The sequence below is a fragment of the Dendronephthya gigantea genome, unplaced genomic scaffold (genome assembly GCF_004324835.1).
Source record: "Dendronephthya gigantea isolate DGI-Jeju-01 unplaced genomic scaffold, DenGig_1.0 000183F, whole genome shotgun sequence".
NCBI classification, from domain to species: Eukaryota; Metazoa; Cnidaria; class Anthozoa; order Malacalcyonacea; family Nephtheidae; genus Dendronephthya; species Dendronephthya gigantea.
The window spans coordinates 115,954-133,805 of record NW_021163193.1 but is presented as its reverse complement, the minus strand read 5'-3'; the positions used below and the strand labels follow the sequence as shown (position 1 = coordinate 133,805).

Genomic DNA, 17,852 nt, shown 5'->3' with positions numbered 1-17,852 from the left:
ATTCGCATTTAGATGCCTTGCGAACCTAAATGTTCGATCGCGAAATTCAGAAGCACATCGTACTTTAAAAAGTATAGAAGTTAAATCGTTCAAGAATGTAAATAAACGGTATGATACATTCGCTTTGTCTTACACTTTGCCTTTGGAATTCGCGCTTATATAGTTATATTAAATCTTCAATCCTGTGCAAACTACGACGAGTCAAAGCGCCCATACACGACCACATCATCTTTGTTTAAACGGCGAAATAGCGCGATATTACTAAAATAGGACCAGAATCTACACGTATTAAATATATTCTTACCCCAATTCAGTCTAAACTTAATCGAAAAGCATGAAAAGAATGGTTTATTTGTTCCTCTTGGAGGAATTGCCGTATCATGCGAGCGAAATCGAATCGCGCATCGGAAAATTAGCCAAAGCTGTGCACCACAACTCTTGGGAGACAAGACTGGGACATAGATAAATCCAATCACATACACATTTTAAATACTAGAATGTTTCGCGCCATTACAGACTTGCGACGACGAAAAATAAAAAAACAAAAAAAACAAACAAAACAAAACCGGGGCGAATTTTCAACTCCGTCGCTGACGCCGGAGTAATAACGCAGATACAATAACGCAGATACAAAAATAAGTCGACTATATATAAACCTTATATAAAAAGACTATATATAAAGGATCCTCTGCGTGGCTGACAGCTCTGCCACTTGCCGATGAGGGCTACATCTTGACCAAGCGTGAGTTATTTGACGCGATCTACATGCGTTATCGATAGCCTTTGAAACGCCTTCCATCTTTCTGCGCCTGTGGAAAATCGTTCACGGTCGATCATGCCCTGTCGTGCCTGAAAGGAGGCTTTATCCATCGAAGACATGATGAGATCCGTGATCTACTTGCTGCTGCTATCGATGACGTTGATTACGATGTCTCAATTGAACCTGCCCTTGCTCCTTTGACTGGCGAAGTTCTTCCATCCAGTGCTAACTCAGCCGATGACGCCAGAGTGGACATTGCTGCGAGAGGTTTCTGGCAAAGATGTGAAAAGGCATTTTTTTATGTAAGGGTGCTTAACCCATACGCCTCAACACATCGACGCTAGACATTGAGCAGCTCGTTCAAAGCCAACGAACGGGAAAAGAAGCGACATTATAACCAACGGATTGTAGAAGTCGAGCATGGCTCCTTCACACCAGTCGTCTTCAGCGCCTTTGGCGTATGCGGAAGAGAGACTCTCTCCATCCTGGGTGCAAAGCTTGCCGACAAGAAGAATCAGTCTTCATCTATGGTGATTAGCTGGTTACGTCGAAAGATCGCCTTTGCTTTGCTTAGAGCTCGTGTGGTGTGTGTTCGTGGCAGTCGAAGTTGGAGGACTGTGTCCATCACATCACTTAATGACATCACTTTGTCGGAATGCGGAACTCGAACATTAGGGAGTCTAGTTAAGTTGTTTTTGTAAATAGTCTGTAGAACTGTTAAACTTAGTTTTAATGCATGTTTGATTATTGTAAATTTCCTAGTACTAATATAAAACGTATATTACATTTAAAAAAAAACTATATATAAACCTTTAAAGTGATATTTGTTATATTAAAACTCCGAATTACACTCTTAAGGATTCTTTTGGAAGTTAAAACGATGATATAAAGCCTTAAATAGTCGTTCACGTCTTCGCAAAACCGAGCAAAACGACATACTGTACCAAGATCATAAAATGTATTCGTACAGCAAACACGAAATAAACCTCGAAATAAACAAAATAGACTCCTACCATTTCAAGGATTATAATCGAGTTGTTCCTTTTCACCGCTAATTCCTCCAGTTCTGATAATATTTTAAACTCTTCCCAGTGTTTTATCTGTTTTTTGATTCCACATTTCATATTTTGTTTTCGAAACATTTTTTTAAAAAATAGTTTGCAAAATGACAGTTAAATTGCTGACGTTTCTCACTGAAACACAAACGTTTCGTCTTAGCCAATTAGGAAGTTGCTGATTACCAGTCTACACTCGTTCGCATTTCGCGCATGCGCACAAGTACCATGACCATTGAACGTCCATGACATTTGGGCAACTTTGGTTCCGCTATGTTCTCCCGGGTCCCGGGTGTAATTCCTAATCTCCGGGCGGAATTAGTACCCTCGCACGGTGCTCCGCACCGGCTCGGGGATTATTGCTCGATAACAAGCAATTTCCACACTGTCTGTGCTAAGGGAATGACCTGTCAATTTTGCGGCAGATACTTTAACCGCGGTTACAATAGAGAGCTTAAGCATGCGACGTTTTTGTCAACACGGACGTCACGCGTACAAAATTTAACGGCTAAAAATGGCGTCAGCCGTTCCTGCTTTTAGAGACCTTTAGTTTGACGTTTACGGCAAACGCCAAACCGCTAGCAATGTTTGTGTTTTAACTCCACTATCTTTAAGTGTGCGGCAATTCCGCTAAATTACAAACGTTCTGCATAAAACTTGTGATGTTCAGCAGTAATGTAAGAAAGCAATAGGCTATTTCTGATGTATTTAGAAAAGCAGCAAATTCAGCTTTGCCGTATGTGTTTCACGTTCGCCGTATAAAATTTAATGATTGAATGACTGCATACACCCTCAGCCGTTCAAGCATTAAAATTTATACGGCGAACGTGAAACATATACGGCAAAGCTGAATTTGCTGCTTTTCTAAATACATCAGAAATAGCCTATTGCTTTCTTACATTACTGCTGAACATCACAAGTTTTATGTAGAACGTTTATAATTTAGCGAAATTGCCGCTTACTTAAGGAGAGTGAAGTTAAAACACAAACTTTGTTAGTGGTTTGGCGTTTGCCGTAAACGTCAAACTTAAGGTCTCTAAAATCTACGACGGGAAACTGCACGGACTGCGGTTTCTGATTTTAAACAAAAACGGCTGACGCCATCTATAACGCCAAAATTTTGTACGCGTGACGTCCGTGTTGATAAAAACGTCGCATGCTTAAGCTCTCTAAGCGTAGACACGAACGGGAACACTGTTAACTAGGAGAACAAGAAGGAAACAGTCAAGAAAGGGATTTCCCAGACGACGATGTCCCGACAACTTCCACACAGCAGTCTGGAAGTTCGACGGCGACTGACTGATCTGACTGAGAATCTGAAGAAGAAATGGATCTCTGGTTACCGTTAAAGTGCCTATATCACTCGTGGGATCTTTATGCATTTGAAAAGAACGTAAAAAGTTAGTTAATATATTAAAAACGTTTTTTATTTGGTGCAATAATTTTGAAGATACAAGCCTCTAAAGTAGCTGCGGTTCCTGAGTCCCAACCTCCTGGGCTTAAACACGGCTATTTAATTTGAAACTGCCCATTGTTTACAGGAGCCTGGGACTCAGCATCTTCAAAATTATTGCACTAAATCAAAAAACTTTTTTTAATATATTAACTAACTTTTTACATTCTTTTCAAATGCATAAAGATTCCACGAGTGATATAGGCACTTTAATAGAAGAAGCAAAACTAAGAAGTAATACAGCTTTCGAAGAAATGGAAGAAAGACTTATAAACAGCGGTTTCGATTAGCACTCTGGGCACAAAGAACTATAGTAGTAAAAACTTTTTTTAAAACCACACGCTAGCCCCATCAACCAATACTGATTTCTACGGGAGGCGTGTGCACAATAATTATTTACAATGAATAAAATATTATACAAGGTGAGTAAAAAAAACCCTGACACCTTTGAAATTCAAGTTCTATTTCGTCATTGGTTACGTTATTACGGAATCACGTGAGATGGCGCGCGCCATTTCTAACGTCAGTGCACAAACCGTTTTCTAACGATCAGCACGTCTTTTGTTCTTCGCTAAGTTCGCTTCGGCTTTGTTTTCCACTTCGCCCGTACCGTAACGTACCGAACCGTAACGTAGCAAATCGTAGCGAATATACTTGTACGTTGTGCTTTATCCACTTTGAACGAATAGTACGAAGGTGTATAACATTGAAAGATTTCGCGCCAATTCTACAATTTCAAACATGGCTATCATAAGTAAAAAAACACTAATGATCTTTTTGTTAAAAAGAAATAGAAAGAAAAATAAATATAGGAAATCAATGTGGGTGCGTAACTCTTTCAAGAGCGTCATTCAAAAGGGGAATTCTACCTCCTTGTACAAGATTTACGTTTGTTCGACGATGAATTGTTTTTCAGGTACTTTCGTATGAATGCTGCAAAATTTGACGAACTTTTAGCAATGATTGCTCCAGAAATTTAGAAGTCGAGTGTCTAGCGAGAATGTATAGGGCCAAGTGAACGGCTTTGTGCAACTCTACGGTATTTAACTACTGGTGATTCACAAACAACGATAGCCCTGTGTTATCGAATCAGTCCAACAACTATCGGAAGAATTATATTTACCACTTGAGAAGCATTGTGGAAAATCTTATCAGCAAACCACCTCAAGTGTCCCAATAATCAAAATGAATGGAAAACCATCGCATACGAATTTGAAACGAAATGGAATTTTCCCCACTGCATCGGTGCTATTGATGGAAAACACGTCGTCATGCAAGCACCGGGAAACTCCGGATCCACGTTTTTTAATTATAAAAAAACGCATTCAGTTGTTTTAATGGCAATTTGCAATGCCAATTACCAATTCACCATTGTTGATATTGGTGAATCTGGTCGAAACAGTGACGGGGGTGTATTTAACCACTGTCAAATGGGTGAAGCAATTAAGAAAAACCACTTGGACATTCCGGATCCAGCTGCATTGCCTGGTTCTCCTAAAAAGTATCCGTACGTTTTGGTGGCAGACGAGGCATTCCAACTGCAAGAACATCTCATGAAACCTTTCCCAAGAGAAGTTTTCGGTTTACCTGAAAGAATTTTCAATTACAGATTGTCGAGAGCAAGACGCATTGTTGAGAACACGTTTGGCATTGCAGCTGCCAGGTTCAGAGTTTTCGACGTCCCATTCATGCAAAAGTGGAAATGGTTACTAGAATCACCAAAGCTGTAGTAGTTCTACACAACTATCTTATGGCTGGCAGAAAATTCTCACATGGAACAAACTACTGTCCATTCAGATTTGTTGACAACGATACAGCAATTGGAGCACAGCTTGGGGAATGGAGAGCGGTGGTGCAAGTTGATCAAGGGTTAAGGGCAATTACAAGAGCCGGTTCAAACAACTACTCGCGTGATGCCAAATTAATAAGAGAGAATTTTAGAGACTACTTCATGTCACGGGAGGGTCATTGTTTCCAACTTGATGAGGATCAATAAGTAATTTTAATGTTCAAACATTAATTAAAATCTAAACGCACTGTTATTTTTCGAGTTCAGTATCTGTATATAAGTTTATGAGCTTAATTTGTAAACAAAAGTTAACATGTTCTAAAACGACTTTCGAGTGAAATACTCACTCATCGCCTTCAAGATCTGCAAGGACTTCTAATACTCTCATTTCTGCCAGTTTGTTTTTTTTCCTTGCAAGTTTTTGAAACTATCCACAAGACTGGAACAGAACAGAGCATCTTGATCATCCTGTTGACCTGTTTTGATCTTTGAATCCCCCTGTTTAGCACTTGCCAAATCATTGGCAAGGCTAATACCTAACAAATCATCAATTTGATCAGAACGTCGTTTCCTTGCTTTTTGCATAGCTTTTGAAGAAGGAATTTCAGGTTAAATTAAATCATTGTCAGCATCACATGGTGAAAATATTGATATTGACCATATTGATAATTTTCTGCTAATGCTGCATGAGGTTGGAATGGGAGCTTCCACATCAACAACAATGTTTGTGTCAGCCTTCCTTCCGGTCATAACATCCCTCAGAAATGAAAGCTCGGCGAAAAATTCACATGTTGGTAGCTTTTTTCCAGCACATCCAGAACGTGAAGCCATTTCATTTTTCCTAATACACCTTCTAAAGTTGTCTTTCAACCTGTCAAATTCTTTAACTGCTTTACTTTCTAAAATTAGACAATACATTTTCAAAACTAAGTGAAATACGTATTAAACAATTGCATTTGTATCAATAATGCATTCACTTGAATTATATAGTTTATGTGTCACTATAAATTATATTAAACAATTGCATTTGTATCAATAGTGCATTCACTCGATTTACCATATTATATAATTTATGTATCACTGTAAATTATAAAATCACTACAGACAAATGGCAGAGTTTATGCAACAAACGGAGGGTTGAACAAGGAGGGTTGCCAAAGTTAATAAATTAATACTACATTGATCAATAAAATTGTCTAGCATTTGAATTCATGATACCATGATGATACACAGCACAGGCCATAGAATCTTGGTTGTATTGAATTGTTTTTTTACCAGTGGCTATCCTATTACGAACAACATACAAATTTATAAAAGGCTTAAAATGGTGCATTTTTATCTTGTATGGTTGGGAGACTTTTTCACACTGAATGAATTACATTTCCATTGTATCATACCGGTATAGAGTCTCAATAAAATGTATCAAGGTTGGATAAAAGGTGATTTTTCCAGAAAAAAATCCTCTTTTTTCATTCATTAATAAAAGAAGACTTTTGGAATTACACAATGGACCTTTTTCATAATGACGTCAAACGCGGAAAGTCTGATGTTACACGAAGTTTGATTGGCTCGATAGTTTTGTGAAGCCAATTAAATTTCGTGTAACATCAGACTCTCCTCGTTTGACGTCATTATAAGAAAGGTCTATTACAGTCGTGCCAATAGAAGCGTTCCGAAAAATGTTGATCAGTTCATTTCCTAACTTGAAGGAACACATTTCAGCAGTTCCTCAAAATGTTCTTCAGGAACTTTTAAACTTCCTTAGGAATATTAACCAATCAGATTTGATCTTAAATTACTGTTGACCAATCACATTAAACCAAGCGCGCTAATGACTCGAACGGAAGTTGACAATATTCAACGGGAGTTGTGCCGGGTAGTGTTGGTAATGTTTCTATTTCAAAACGGTTGTGTTTATATTACTGCTATTTGCAATCAAACGCGCTGCGCGCCGAATTTTTATCGTTGTTTGCTAACAGCCAACAACGACGTTCATCTCTACTCAACGTTACGTTCTGCCCTAATCAACTTTATGTTCTGATTGAATATGCAGTGCTGATTTGAGTGACTGTTTTAAAAATATTTCAACCGTCAACTCATTAGAACTGGCTAATCAAAACATACGCATTTTATTTATATTGTTGGCTAATTTTATTCAGTAAACACTCTACTGGCGAAAGTGTGCAGTGAATCTAGCCTCCTCCGCAGGCATCTTCTATGTATTAATATTAGGCATTTATATTTGGCTTGGGTTAGCTGTGTCGGGGAAGGCGAGGAAAAAAGTGGGAGAGATCTCCAGCAATTTTTTTTCTCGCCTTCCCCGACACAGCTAACCCAAGCCAAGTATAAATGCCTAATATAAATACATAGAGATGCCTGCGGAGGAGGCTACAGTGAATCTTATATAAGTGTAAGAATAAACAGCATCTTACGTTGATAATCACTCGTGAATCGTTGCGGTGACATTAGCAATCGTTGCGGTGACAACGTAACGTTGATTAACGCATCGGTCAGATTTCTCAAAAAAAAAAAAAAAAAAATATATATATATATATATATATATATATATATATATATATATATATATATATATGTATATATACTAGTTATATACTATATGTGTAATGATAATATCCTTCAGGCGCTTCAGCGCAACTAGTAGTAGTAGTAGTAGTAGTAGTTGTTTATTAAAAACAACATCTCGCAGTCTTAAGACTGAATTACATGTGTTGGATACAAAATTTAGAATATAGTATAGAATATCAATTTATATAGTACATTTTATAATACTGACTAATACTTTTATAATACTAATTTATTTATAATATACTATTTAAACTATTTAAAAAGATAAAATGTTTAAGTTTCCTTATAGTGTTTTTTGGCATAATAATTTATAAAAGAGTTCCCAAAGCGATTCGTACTTGCAGGTGGGACTTGGAAAGTTCTTTCTTTCCGTAATTTTCTATTGTCTGCTTTCGATGGTAGAAGTTTTGCAAGCTTGTGGTCAGCATTTGATACAATATCATTGAAGAGTTTTTCGGACAAATATTCACGTCTTTTTCCAGGGTGGAGATACCAGCTTTGAAAATGAGCATCATTATAAGACAGGTCAGGATATATTGTCCTCAATGCTCTCTAAAGTTTGTTCCCATTGGGAGTTAAAATGCATTCTAAGCTCTGTAAATACAAAAGAACAGTTTTATCAGATCGTTTTTGTTGATTGTACATGGGAATTGTCATATTCCAGCTATCAGTTCGCAGCTAATTTGAATTTCAAAGGTGTCAGTTTTTTTTTACTCACCCTGTATATTTAATCATATTTATCTCAAGTACCATAGGAAATTAAGTTAACTAGATTTAAGCATGGGTAAGGCATGCAGTTGGACCAGAAACTTGGCAGCATAGTTGAGGTATTCTGGCAGTAAGGAGCTAAAGGCTCGCAAGCGAAGAGCAAAATCTACAAGCTAAAGTAAAGTTCTTAGTTACTGGGAAAACATCTGTAAGTCGTTTTTATTTGTATTTAGTTATTGTAAGGGTTTGGTTTTAGAGTTATATATTAATTTAGGTTTATGTATTTGTTCTATTTAGTCGAACCACGTTCACGCTCACGTTTCACGATTTGTATATCGTCAATTTTGGGTTAAAATTATATTCAGATTGTATACGAGTTTATGATCTACTATTGGCGTTGCCATTGGCAAAAGTGTATCTATACCCATTCTGCGTGCGTTTTGGACTGTTTTCCCCGCCTCAATTGTGCTCACACGTAAGCTTATACCGTATTGGGATTACTGTTGTGCGTTCGATGGTGTTAGAGCTTACAAAAGGTTTTCATCGACTCTTGTAATCGTACCTTTATAAAGGGACAGTAAGCGATTGCAACAAGCGTTATTTTCAGGGGCGCCGTGGGTGTGCTAATGTAGGGGTGGCCAAAGGCAACATTATTCCGACCAGCACGTTTTTTTCCCGACATCTTTATAAGAAACAAGACGCCTGTTCTGGCGTTAACTCCGGCGCACGTGCCAGTTTTCAATATAGAGCTTCTGAACATAAACAATACAGTTCATATTCGCATTTAGATGCCTTGCGAACCTAAATGTTCGATCGCGAAATTCAGAAGCACATCGTACTTTAAAAAGTATAAAAGTTAAATCGTTCAAGAATGTAAATAAATGGTATAATACATTCGCTTTGTCTTACACTTTGCCTTTGGAATTCGCGCTTATATAGTTATATTAAATCTTCAATCCTGTGCAAACTACGACGAGTCAAAGCGCCCATACACGACCACATCATCTTGTTAAACGGCGAAATAGCAGCGATATTACTAAAATAGGACCAGAATCTACACGTATTAAATATATTCTTACCCCAATTCAGTCTAAACTTAATCGAAAAGCATGAAAAGAACGGTTTATTTGTTCCTCTTGGAGGAATTGCCGTATCATGCGAGCGAAATCGAATCGCGCATCGGAAAATTAGCCAAAGCTGTACACCACAACTCTTGGGAGATAAGACTGGGACATAGATAAATCCAATCACATACACATTTAAATACTAGAATGTTTCGCGCCATTACACACTTGCGACGACGAAAAATAATAAAAAAAAAAATAAAAAAAAAAAAAACAAAAACAAAACAAAACCGAGGCGAATTTTCAACTCCGTCGCTGACGCCGGAGTAACAAGACGCCTGTTCTGGCGTTAACTCCGGCGCACGTGCCAGTCTTCAATATAGAGCTTCTGAACATAAACAATACAGTTCATATTCGCATTTAGATGCCTTGCGAACCTAAATGTTCGATCGCGAAATTCAGAAGCACATCGTACTTTAAAAAGTATAGAAGTTAAATCGTTCAAGAATGTAAATAAACGGTATGATACATTCGCTTTGTCTTACACTTTGCCTTTGGAATTCGCGCTTATATAGTTATATTAAATCTTCAATCCTGTGCAAACTACGACGAGTCAAAGCGCCCATACATGACCACATCATCTTGTTAAACGGCGAAATAGCAGCGATATTACTAAAATAGGACCAGAATCTACACGTATTAAATATATTCTTACCCCAATTCAGTCTAAACTTAATCGAAAAGCATGAAAAGAACGGTTTATTTGTTCCTCTTGGAGGAATTGCCGTATCATGCGAGCGAAATCGAATCGCGCATCGGAAAATTAGCCAAAGCTGTGCACCACAACTCTTGGGAGACAAGACTGGGACATAGATAAATCCAATCACATACACATTTTAAATACTAGAATGTTTCGCGCCATTACAGACTTGCGACGACGAAAAATAATAAAAAAAAAATAATAAAAAAAAAAACAAAAACAAAACAAAACCGAGGCGAATTTTCAACTCCGTCGCTGACGCCGGAGTAAAAAGTAATGAATATTGATAAAACTGACAGGGGGTTTTGGGCAAGGACGCGTATGCATTTGCTATGACAAAGATCACGAGCTACGTCTACTAATTTAAATTAACACTTCATGCACATTGCACAATGAATATGACTGATAAACATTCACGTTTTACATACGCTTTTCAATTGAGTAGTTTAATAATTTTTGATACAGTTAACTGTTTGTGGGAAAACTGTATATTACAGAGATTTCTAATCCACATGCATTAACAAATAACGCGATACGTTATTTCACGATACTCTATTATAGCTTTGTAACCTTAGTGGATGAGCATACAGCGTATTCTATACGCAACATTTGTTTTTTAACCAAAATATAAACATATATTCGCAATTGCTTCAATCCTCTCATCAGTTTACTTCTTCTGCTGTACTATCGTGGTACCTTATCTTTGTATAAACTTCAGGAACCGTTTGATTAAAAGTACTATAAACTTGAAAAGGATTTGCTGTAGCTCCAGCATTCTGATACGGAACATGCTGGTGTTTCTTTAGACAGTCACCATATAATGCAATAAACTGTATAAACTCACTAAACAATAAATGCGGTCGAAGATACATCGCCATTCATCGCGATTTTATCGCGCCAATCTCCGACATTTCGAAAATTACATTCCTTGCGTATTAATGTTATATTAATAGAAACTATGCATGTTTATCGAAACCGGAAACGTTCGGAAGAAACAGCTAGTTTAGCCTGCGCGACAACAGTATAATAAAAACTTGGGGTAGTGTCGTACCGTATAATATTAGAAATAACCGCGTCTATTTTCTGATAGTTCAAATACTTTTGGGTTGTTCAGCATAACACAGCCACAAATGCAAAAATAGCTTAGCCTCTGTTATGATTGATATACTCCGACAACATGCAATGTTCGTAAATTTCCGACAGGTTTGAATCCCTCCCCTGGTTATTTTCATATCGGAAATCGATGTTTGAATCCTCGGCATACCGAACGGCGTACCGCCGAAAGAGGCACATTTTTATTCGTGTGGGCACACGTGGGCGCAGCCCTATTATGTTCTCCTTAAAGGCCGTATTATGTCCCTATTATGTTCTCCGTAAAGGCCTGCTTCTCTGGGCGCGTTGCCGCGTTCTCTGAGTGAAATGCTAAACGTTTCGGCTATTGCTTTTGCATTGCAACTTCTCTAGTAATGTATTGTATTGGACTCGCACGCCTAAAAGACTAGAACAGTTATCCACGGTTCTTTCCCAGCTTTCATTTAGTAAAAGTGCAGAAAAAATAGCGCCAAAATTAATTTAGATTTTTCAGAACTAGCGTTTGATTTGCCCTGCTTGCGCTAAAACGTGTTTCTCTCCTCGCGTGCCTTCCTTCCACGAGGCGCGAGAACGTGTTCCTCCCGCGCGTGGCTGCGCCCACGTGTGCCCACACGAATAAAAACAAAAATATGCCGTACGGTATGCCGAGGATTCAAACATCGATTTCCGATACGAAAATAACGCTTGTTGCAATCGCTTACTGTCACTTTATAACGGCACGATTACAAGAGTCGATAAAAACCTTTATTATTGCGACAATTGAAAGAAACATTTCGAATGCAGTACGAATAGCAAATCACACTCGGCGTACTGTTCCAGTACGAATAGCCACTTCGTATGGTAAGAACCCAGGAGGTTGTAGCAATATTGACAATAATTGACCTGTCCTTAGTGCACAGTGATTATAAATGTGTGTCAAGGACCATACAGTATATAAATGAACATTAGAACAAATTATGCCTCAGTAATATTATTTAAACTTATCTCTTTTAAAACAATATCATGATTGCCGTCCCTTGCTGTTGAACAGTTGAAGGTTTATGTTCAAACTATTATACTACCATTTGCGTTCAAGCTTGCGGCGTGCGATTTTAAAGCGTACGTTTAACGTTTCAAAACGTACGTTTAACGTTTCAAAACGTACGTTTTGTCACGCCCCCTTTCATGTTTGGGTTATTTTTAAATACGGTTTTAAAATACTGAATGCAGCTATTTGAAAAAAGAAAATTGCACCTATATAAGTTTACTTTTCTCACAGAGTAAGGTTCCATTTGTAATTCTTATAAAACACTTCCGCAAACGTTACAAATGTAATAAACCTATTTTTGGATATTAGCTAAGTTCGTTTGAACTTCAAAAACATGTCAATTTCATTGTCTAAACATGACAGGGGGCGTAACAAAACGTACGTTTTGAAATGGCAAACGTACGTTTTGAAACGGTAAACGTACGTTTTGAAACGTGAAACGTACGTTTTAAAATCGCACGCCGCAAGCTTGAACGCAAATGGTAGTATGTGTTTTTGATCTTGTTAGTAATTAAAAAAATATTGCAGATAATTTAAATTGTGTATGTTTTCTAAAATCTAAGGATTAAGGTCATTTAATGGCTTTTAATTGATTATGGTATGTAATATATAATGCATTTTCATCCATTTAGGACCAAAGGTGATGGAAATTGTCTATACAGAGCCTGTTCTAAATTACTTTGTGGCAAAGAGGATCTTTATAATTTATTGAGAGATCTTACCAACATTGAGCTCTTTAATAAGCAAGAGTTTTATGCATTCCATCCATACATTAAAGAAAATTCAAAGTTATTCAAATCCGAGAATAGTGTTTTTTCAGCAGCCGCATCTGACTCAGCCCTAGGACATGGTTATGACCGCAAGGATCCCAACAGCAGGGTAAAAGTTGTTGAGCATGAAGCCATCCGAAATGCGAACCCTGGTACCTTTTCCTCTCTTTTGTGTATGCTAGCCTTGTCATCTGTTACTGGAATGAACATTAAATCAGTTTACCCTGAGAACGCAGCAGCACCGAACAAGTATTCTCAATTTTTTTTAAATGGAACTATACAACCAAGGCAGACACGTGTAATTTTCCAACTTGGTCAACCAACTAAACTTTTTCTCTTATGGACAATTGATGGTGTGCATACTCTGCCTGGTTTGACTGCTAACTTCAACCCAAACCACTTTGTACAACTTGTTGAAGTTTTAACCAAGGAAGATGTCCCAACTAACTGAAGAAGTGCTCACAATCTCAGCAACAAAAAATTACTGATCTTTTTTCTCGCCCTTCCCAAAGTACGACAAAGTCACAAAATTCAGACGAAAAGCCATCAACATCTTCTATTGTCAAGGATGAGCACAAACCTGTAAAGGAATTCACGTGATTCCCTTGGGATCACACTAAAACGTAAGTTATTGTATCTTTCATTTAGTTTTTTTCTGAACTGCCATTTTTTCAACATTTTCATATGAAAGATATTATTGGAAGTTCACAATTACAGATGTTGTTGAGCAGATGATTGCAATGAACAAAAATGCATGTAGATTGAAGATTAATATACAAAGGTGCAAACCATTTGTATACAATCATCTGTTATCGCCCAGGGGTGGATCCAGCACTAATGCACAAATTTGCATTACAAAAGAAAGTTGTTATTTTTAGCGGTTTTCTTGTGTCATGCAAATTAGTGCACTAGTGCTGGATCCACCCTGTTATCGCCGGTTTTTGAACTCATCTGATTATAATTGTAATTCGTCCCTGTTCATTTTATCTGCTGGTCCGCTTGCACTTGCTTTAGAAAAACCTAGTACTTCTGGCGAATCATCCCTGATGCGAAATAAGGCAGATATTTCAGATGTTGACCCATTGGATATTGGACATTTTGTTTCAGTGACAACAATCGATGATGATACCAAGCTTAATTTAATTAACAATCATTGGAAGCCATCACAATCTTTCAGTTTTCCTTGTTCATCTTCGCGGCGAAAATTTTGTCTTACTTGGCTAAATCGGTGCTCTTGGTTATGTTACTCTAAACTTTTCGATGGGGCCTTTTGTCTTTCTTGTGTTCTATTTGGTAAAGAAACTGGGCATAATGGCTCCAAATTAATAAAGCTGTTCAAGGAACCATTAACGAATTGGCAAAGTGCTGCTTCAAAACTTGAGCAACATCAAAAATCTTCCGTGATCCACCGTGATTCTATGTTGCGCATTTCAAGAAAATTATGACAGGCGAAGCCATGGGTATTGATGAACAAACAGATCAAATGAGGAGCGCTCGTATTCAGCAGAACGATCTATCCTAACCTCCATCACTAAGACGATCCTTTTGGCTGGAAAACAGAATATCGCTTTAAGAGGACATCGTGACAACTCCAAGTATTATCTTTCTACCAATCCTGGTAACTTCCAATCCCTTCTTGATTTCCGAGTCGATGCAGGTGACGAAACCCTTCAACGTCATTTTGAGAGTGGCAATAAGAATGCGACTTATCGTTCCAAGACAATCCAAAACAAGCTCATTAAGGTCTGTGGCGACCAGATTCGCGATAAAATCGTGGCTGAGATAAATAACAGTAATTGTCCAATATACTCGGTTTTTGGTGATGAAGCGACAGACTGCGACAGTAAAGAACAAATGTCCATTGTCCTGCGATATGTTGATTCGAAGAAAGAAATTAACGAAAGATTCATAGAATTTGTTGAATGCGAAGAAGGTGTTTCAGGCGAAGCATTAGCGAACAACATCGAAGGAACTTTGTAAGAAGTTGGTCTTCCTCTTTCAAATCTTCGTGGTCAAGGTTACGATGGTTCAAGTGCGATGCCTAGTCAGACAAAAGGTGTCTCTGGGCGTATTTTAGAAAAGCATTCGAAAGCATTGTATGTCCACTGTTCCAGCCATCGCTTGAATCTTGTTGTTGCCAAAACTTGTGGGTTAAACTCTGTTCAAAAAATGTTGGATCATGCACAGAAGATCTCTAGTTTTTTCAGTCCATCTCCAAACCGAATGCAATTGCTGAGAAAGGAAATGGCAAAGATTGGTTTGAAGCGCCAGAAGCTTGGAGCTCCTTCGACAACGCGTTGGGTTGAACGGATCTCTACTCTAGGTGGATTTGTGGATGCGTTTGAGGCCATCTTCAACAGCTCGGATTACAATGACTTCAACAATTCGAGTTCTGATGCTGGTCTTTTTTTCACTCAATTCAGAAGTTTGAATTCATTGCCACTCTTGTAATTATTACCAATATCCTTGATCACACCTTGTCTTTGACCGTTAAATTGCAACGTCGGAAAATTGATGTCGCACAGTCCCTCAAGCAAATCAATCTGCTAAAGGTCCAGCTGAAGAAAATGCGAGAGTCAGTGGACGAGATTCATAATAAGTAGTCCGTAGAAGTTAGTGAATCCTTTCCTAGAATCTGCAAAGTCCAAACTACTCGGGATAACTATAACGTATCCAATGCCCGCAATTATTTTCGACTGAAGCTTACTATTCCAATTTTGGATCACTTGATTGGAAAAATGGAACATCGTTTCCCATCAGAAATGTGTAATCTCTATAACGGATTTTACGTTATTCCTGGTATTTTTCTTAATTGTAAAGGCAAAGACTGGAAGACGGAGTTTATGAAGTCCGTTGCAGCATATAGTGATGACATGCCAAACTTTCGTTCAATCCATGCCGAGCTGAGTTTGTGGGAAACCAGTTGGACAGAAGGCTTTGAAAAAGTCTCTACGAAACTGTAACGAACTCGCTTTTCCGAATATCTTCACCGCCCTTAAGATACTGGCAGTCGTACCAGTTACTACGTGTGAATGCGAAAGATCCATTTCTGCTCTTCGCCGTATGAAAACATGGTTTCAAGAAGCACGATGGTTAACGAACGGCTAAATGGCCTTGCGCAGATGCATAAAAGTGACGATATTACCGTAGATATACAGGAAATAATAAATACATTTGCAAGACAGAATCCTACAAGGATGCAATTCTTGGACATATTAAATGATAAAAAAGAAAAGAATAAAGCAAAGTGAATTCAATATCTAATATCCTTCAACCCTTCTCTAAAGATTTACTGTGTTATCTGCCGCTGTTGGAAGATCCGTCGCCTTGAACTTTTCTCTAAAGATTTACTTGTTATCTGCCGCTGTTGGAAGATCCTTTACCTTGAACATTTTATTAAAGATTTACTGTGTTATCTGCCGCTGTTGGGAGATCCTTTGCCTTGAACATTTTATTAAAGATTTACTTGTTATCTGCCGCTGTTGGAAGATCCTTTACCTTGAACATTTTATTAAAGATTTACTTGTTATCTGCCACTGTTGGAAGATCCGTCGCCTTAAACTTTTCTCTAAAGATTTACTTGTTATCTGCCGCTGTTGGAAGATCCTTTTCCTTGAACATTTTATTAAAGATTTACTGTGTTATCTGCCGCTGTTGGAAGATCCGTCGCCTTGAACTTTTCTCTAAAGATTTACTTGTTATCTGCCGCTGTTGGAAGATCCTTTGCTTTGAACATTTTATTAAAGATTTACTGTGTTATCTACCGCTGTTGGAAGATCCGTCGCCTTGAAATTTTCTCTAAAGATTTACTTGTTATCTGCCGCTGTTATGGAAGATCCTTTGCCTTGAACATTTTATTAAAGATTTACTTGTTATCTGCCGCTGTTTGAAGATCCTTTACCTTGAACATTTTATTAAAGATTTACTGTGTTATCTGCCGCTGTTGGAGGAACCTTTGCCTTGAACTTTTTTCTAAAGATTTACTTGTTATCTGCCGCTGTTGGAAGATCCTTTGCCTTGAACATTTTATTAAAGATTTACTGTGTTATCTGCTGCTGTTGGGAGATCCTTTGCCTTGAAATTTTATTAAAGATTTACTTGTTATCTGTCGCTGTTGGAAGATCCTTTACCTTGAACATTTTATTAAAGATTTACTTATTATCTGCCGCTGTTGGAAGATCCGTCGCCTTGAACTTTTCTCTAAAGATTTACTTGTTATCTGCCGCTGTTGGAAGATCCTTTACCTTGAACATTTTATTAAAGATTTACTGTGTTATCTGCCGCTGTTGGAAGATCCTTTGCCTTGAACTTTTCTCTAAAGATTTACTTGTTATCTGCCGCTGTTGGAAGATCCTTTGCCTTCAACATTTTATTAAAGATTTACTTGTTATCTGCCGCTGTTGGAAGATCCTTTACCTTGAACATTTTATTAAAGATTTACTTGTTATCTGCCGCTGTTGGAAGATCCGTTGCCTTGAACTTTTTTCTAAAGATTTACTTGTTATCTTCCGCTGTTGGAAGATCCTTTGCCTTGAACATTTTATTAAAGATTTACTTGTTATCTGCTGCTGTTGGAAGATCCTTTACCTTGAACATTTTATTAAAGATTTACTGTGTTATCTGCCGCTGTTGGAAGATCCGCCTTGAACTTTTTTCTAAAGATTTATTGTGTTATCTGCCGCTGTTGGAAGATCCTTTGCTTTGAACATTTTATTAAAGATTTACTTGTTATCTGCCGCTGTTGGAAGATCCTTTACCTTGAACATTTTATTAAAGATTTACTTGTTA

General features: G+C 37.7%; 1 long non-coding RNA gene across 1 annotated transcript; it reads left to right on the top strand.

Moving 5' to 3' along the window:
• The first annotated feature begins 11,911 nt into the window (after window positions 1-11,911).
• Window positions 11,912-16,480, top strand: LOC114538410. Its single transcript, XR_003688731.1, has 3 exons — window positions 11,912-12,107; window positions 12,927-13,687; window positions 14,079-16,480. It is a non-coding gene; the product is annotated as an uncharacterized LOC114538410 (long non-coding RNA).
• The last annotated feature ends 1,372 nt before the right edge of the window (window positions 16,481-17,852 follow it).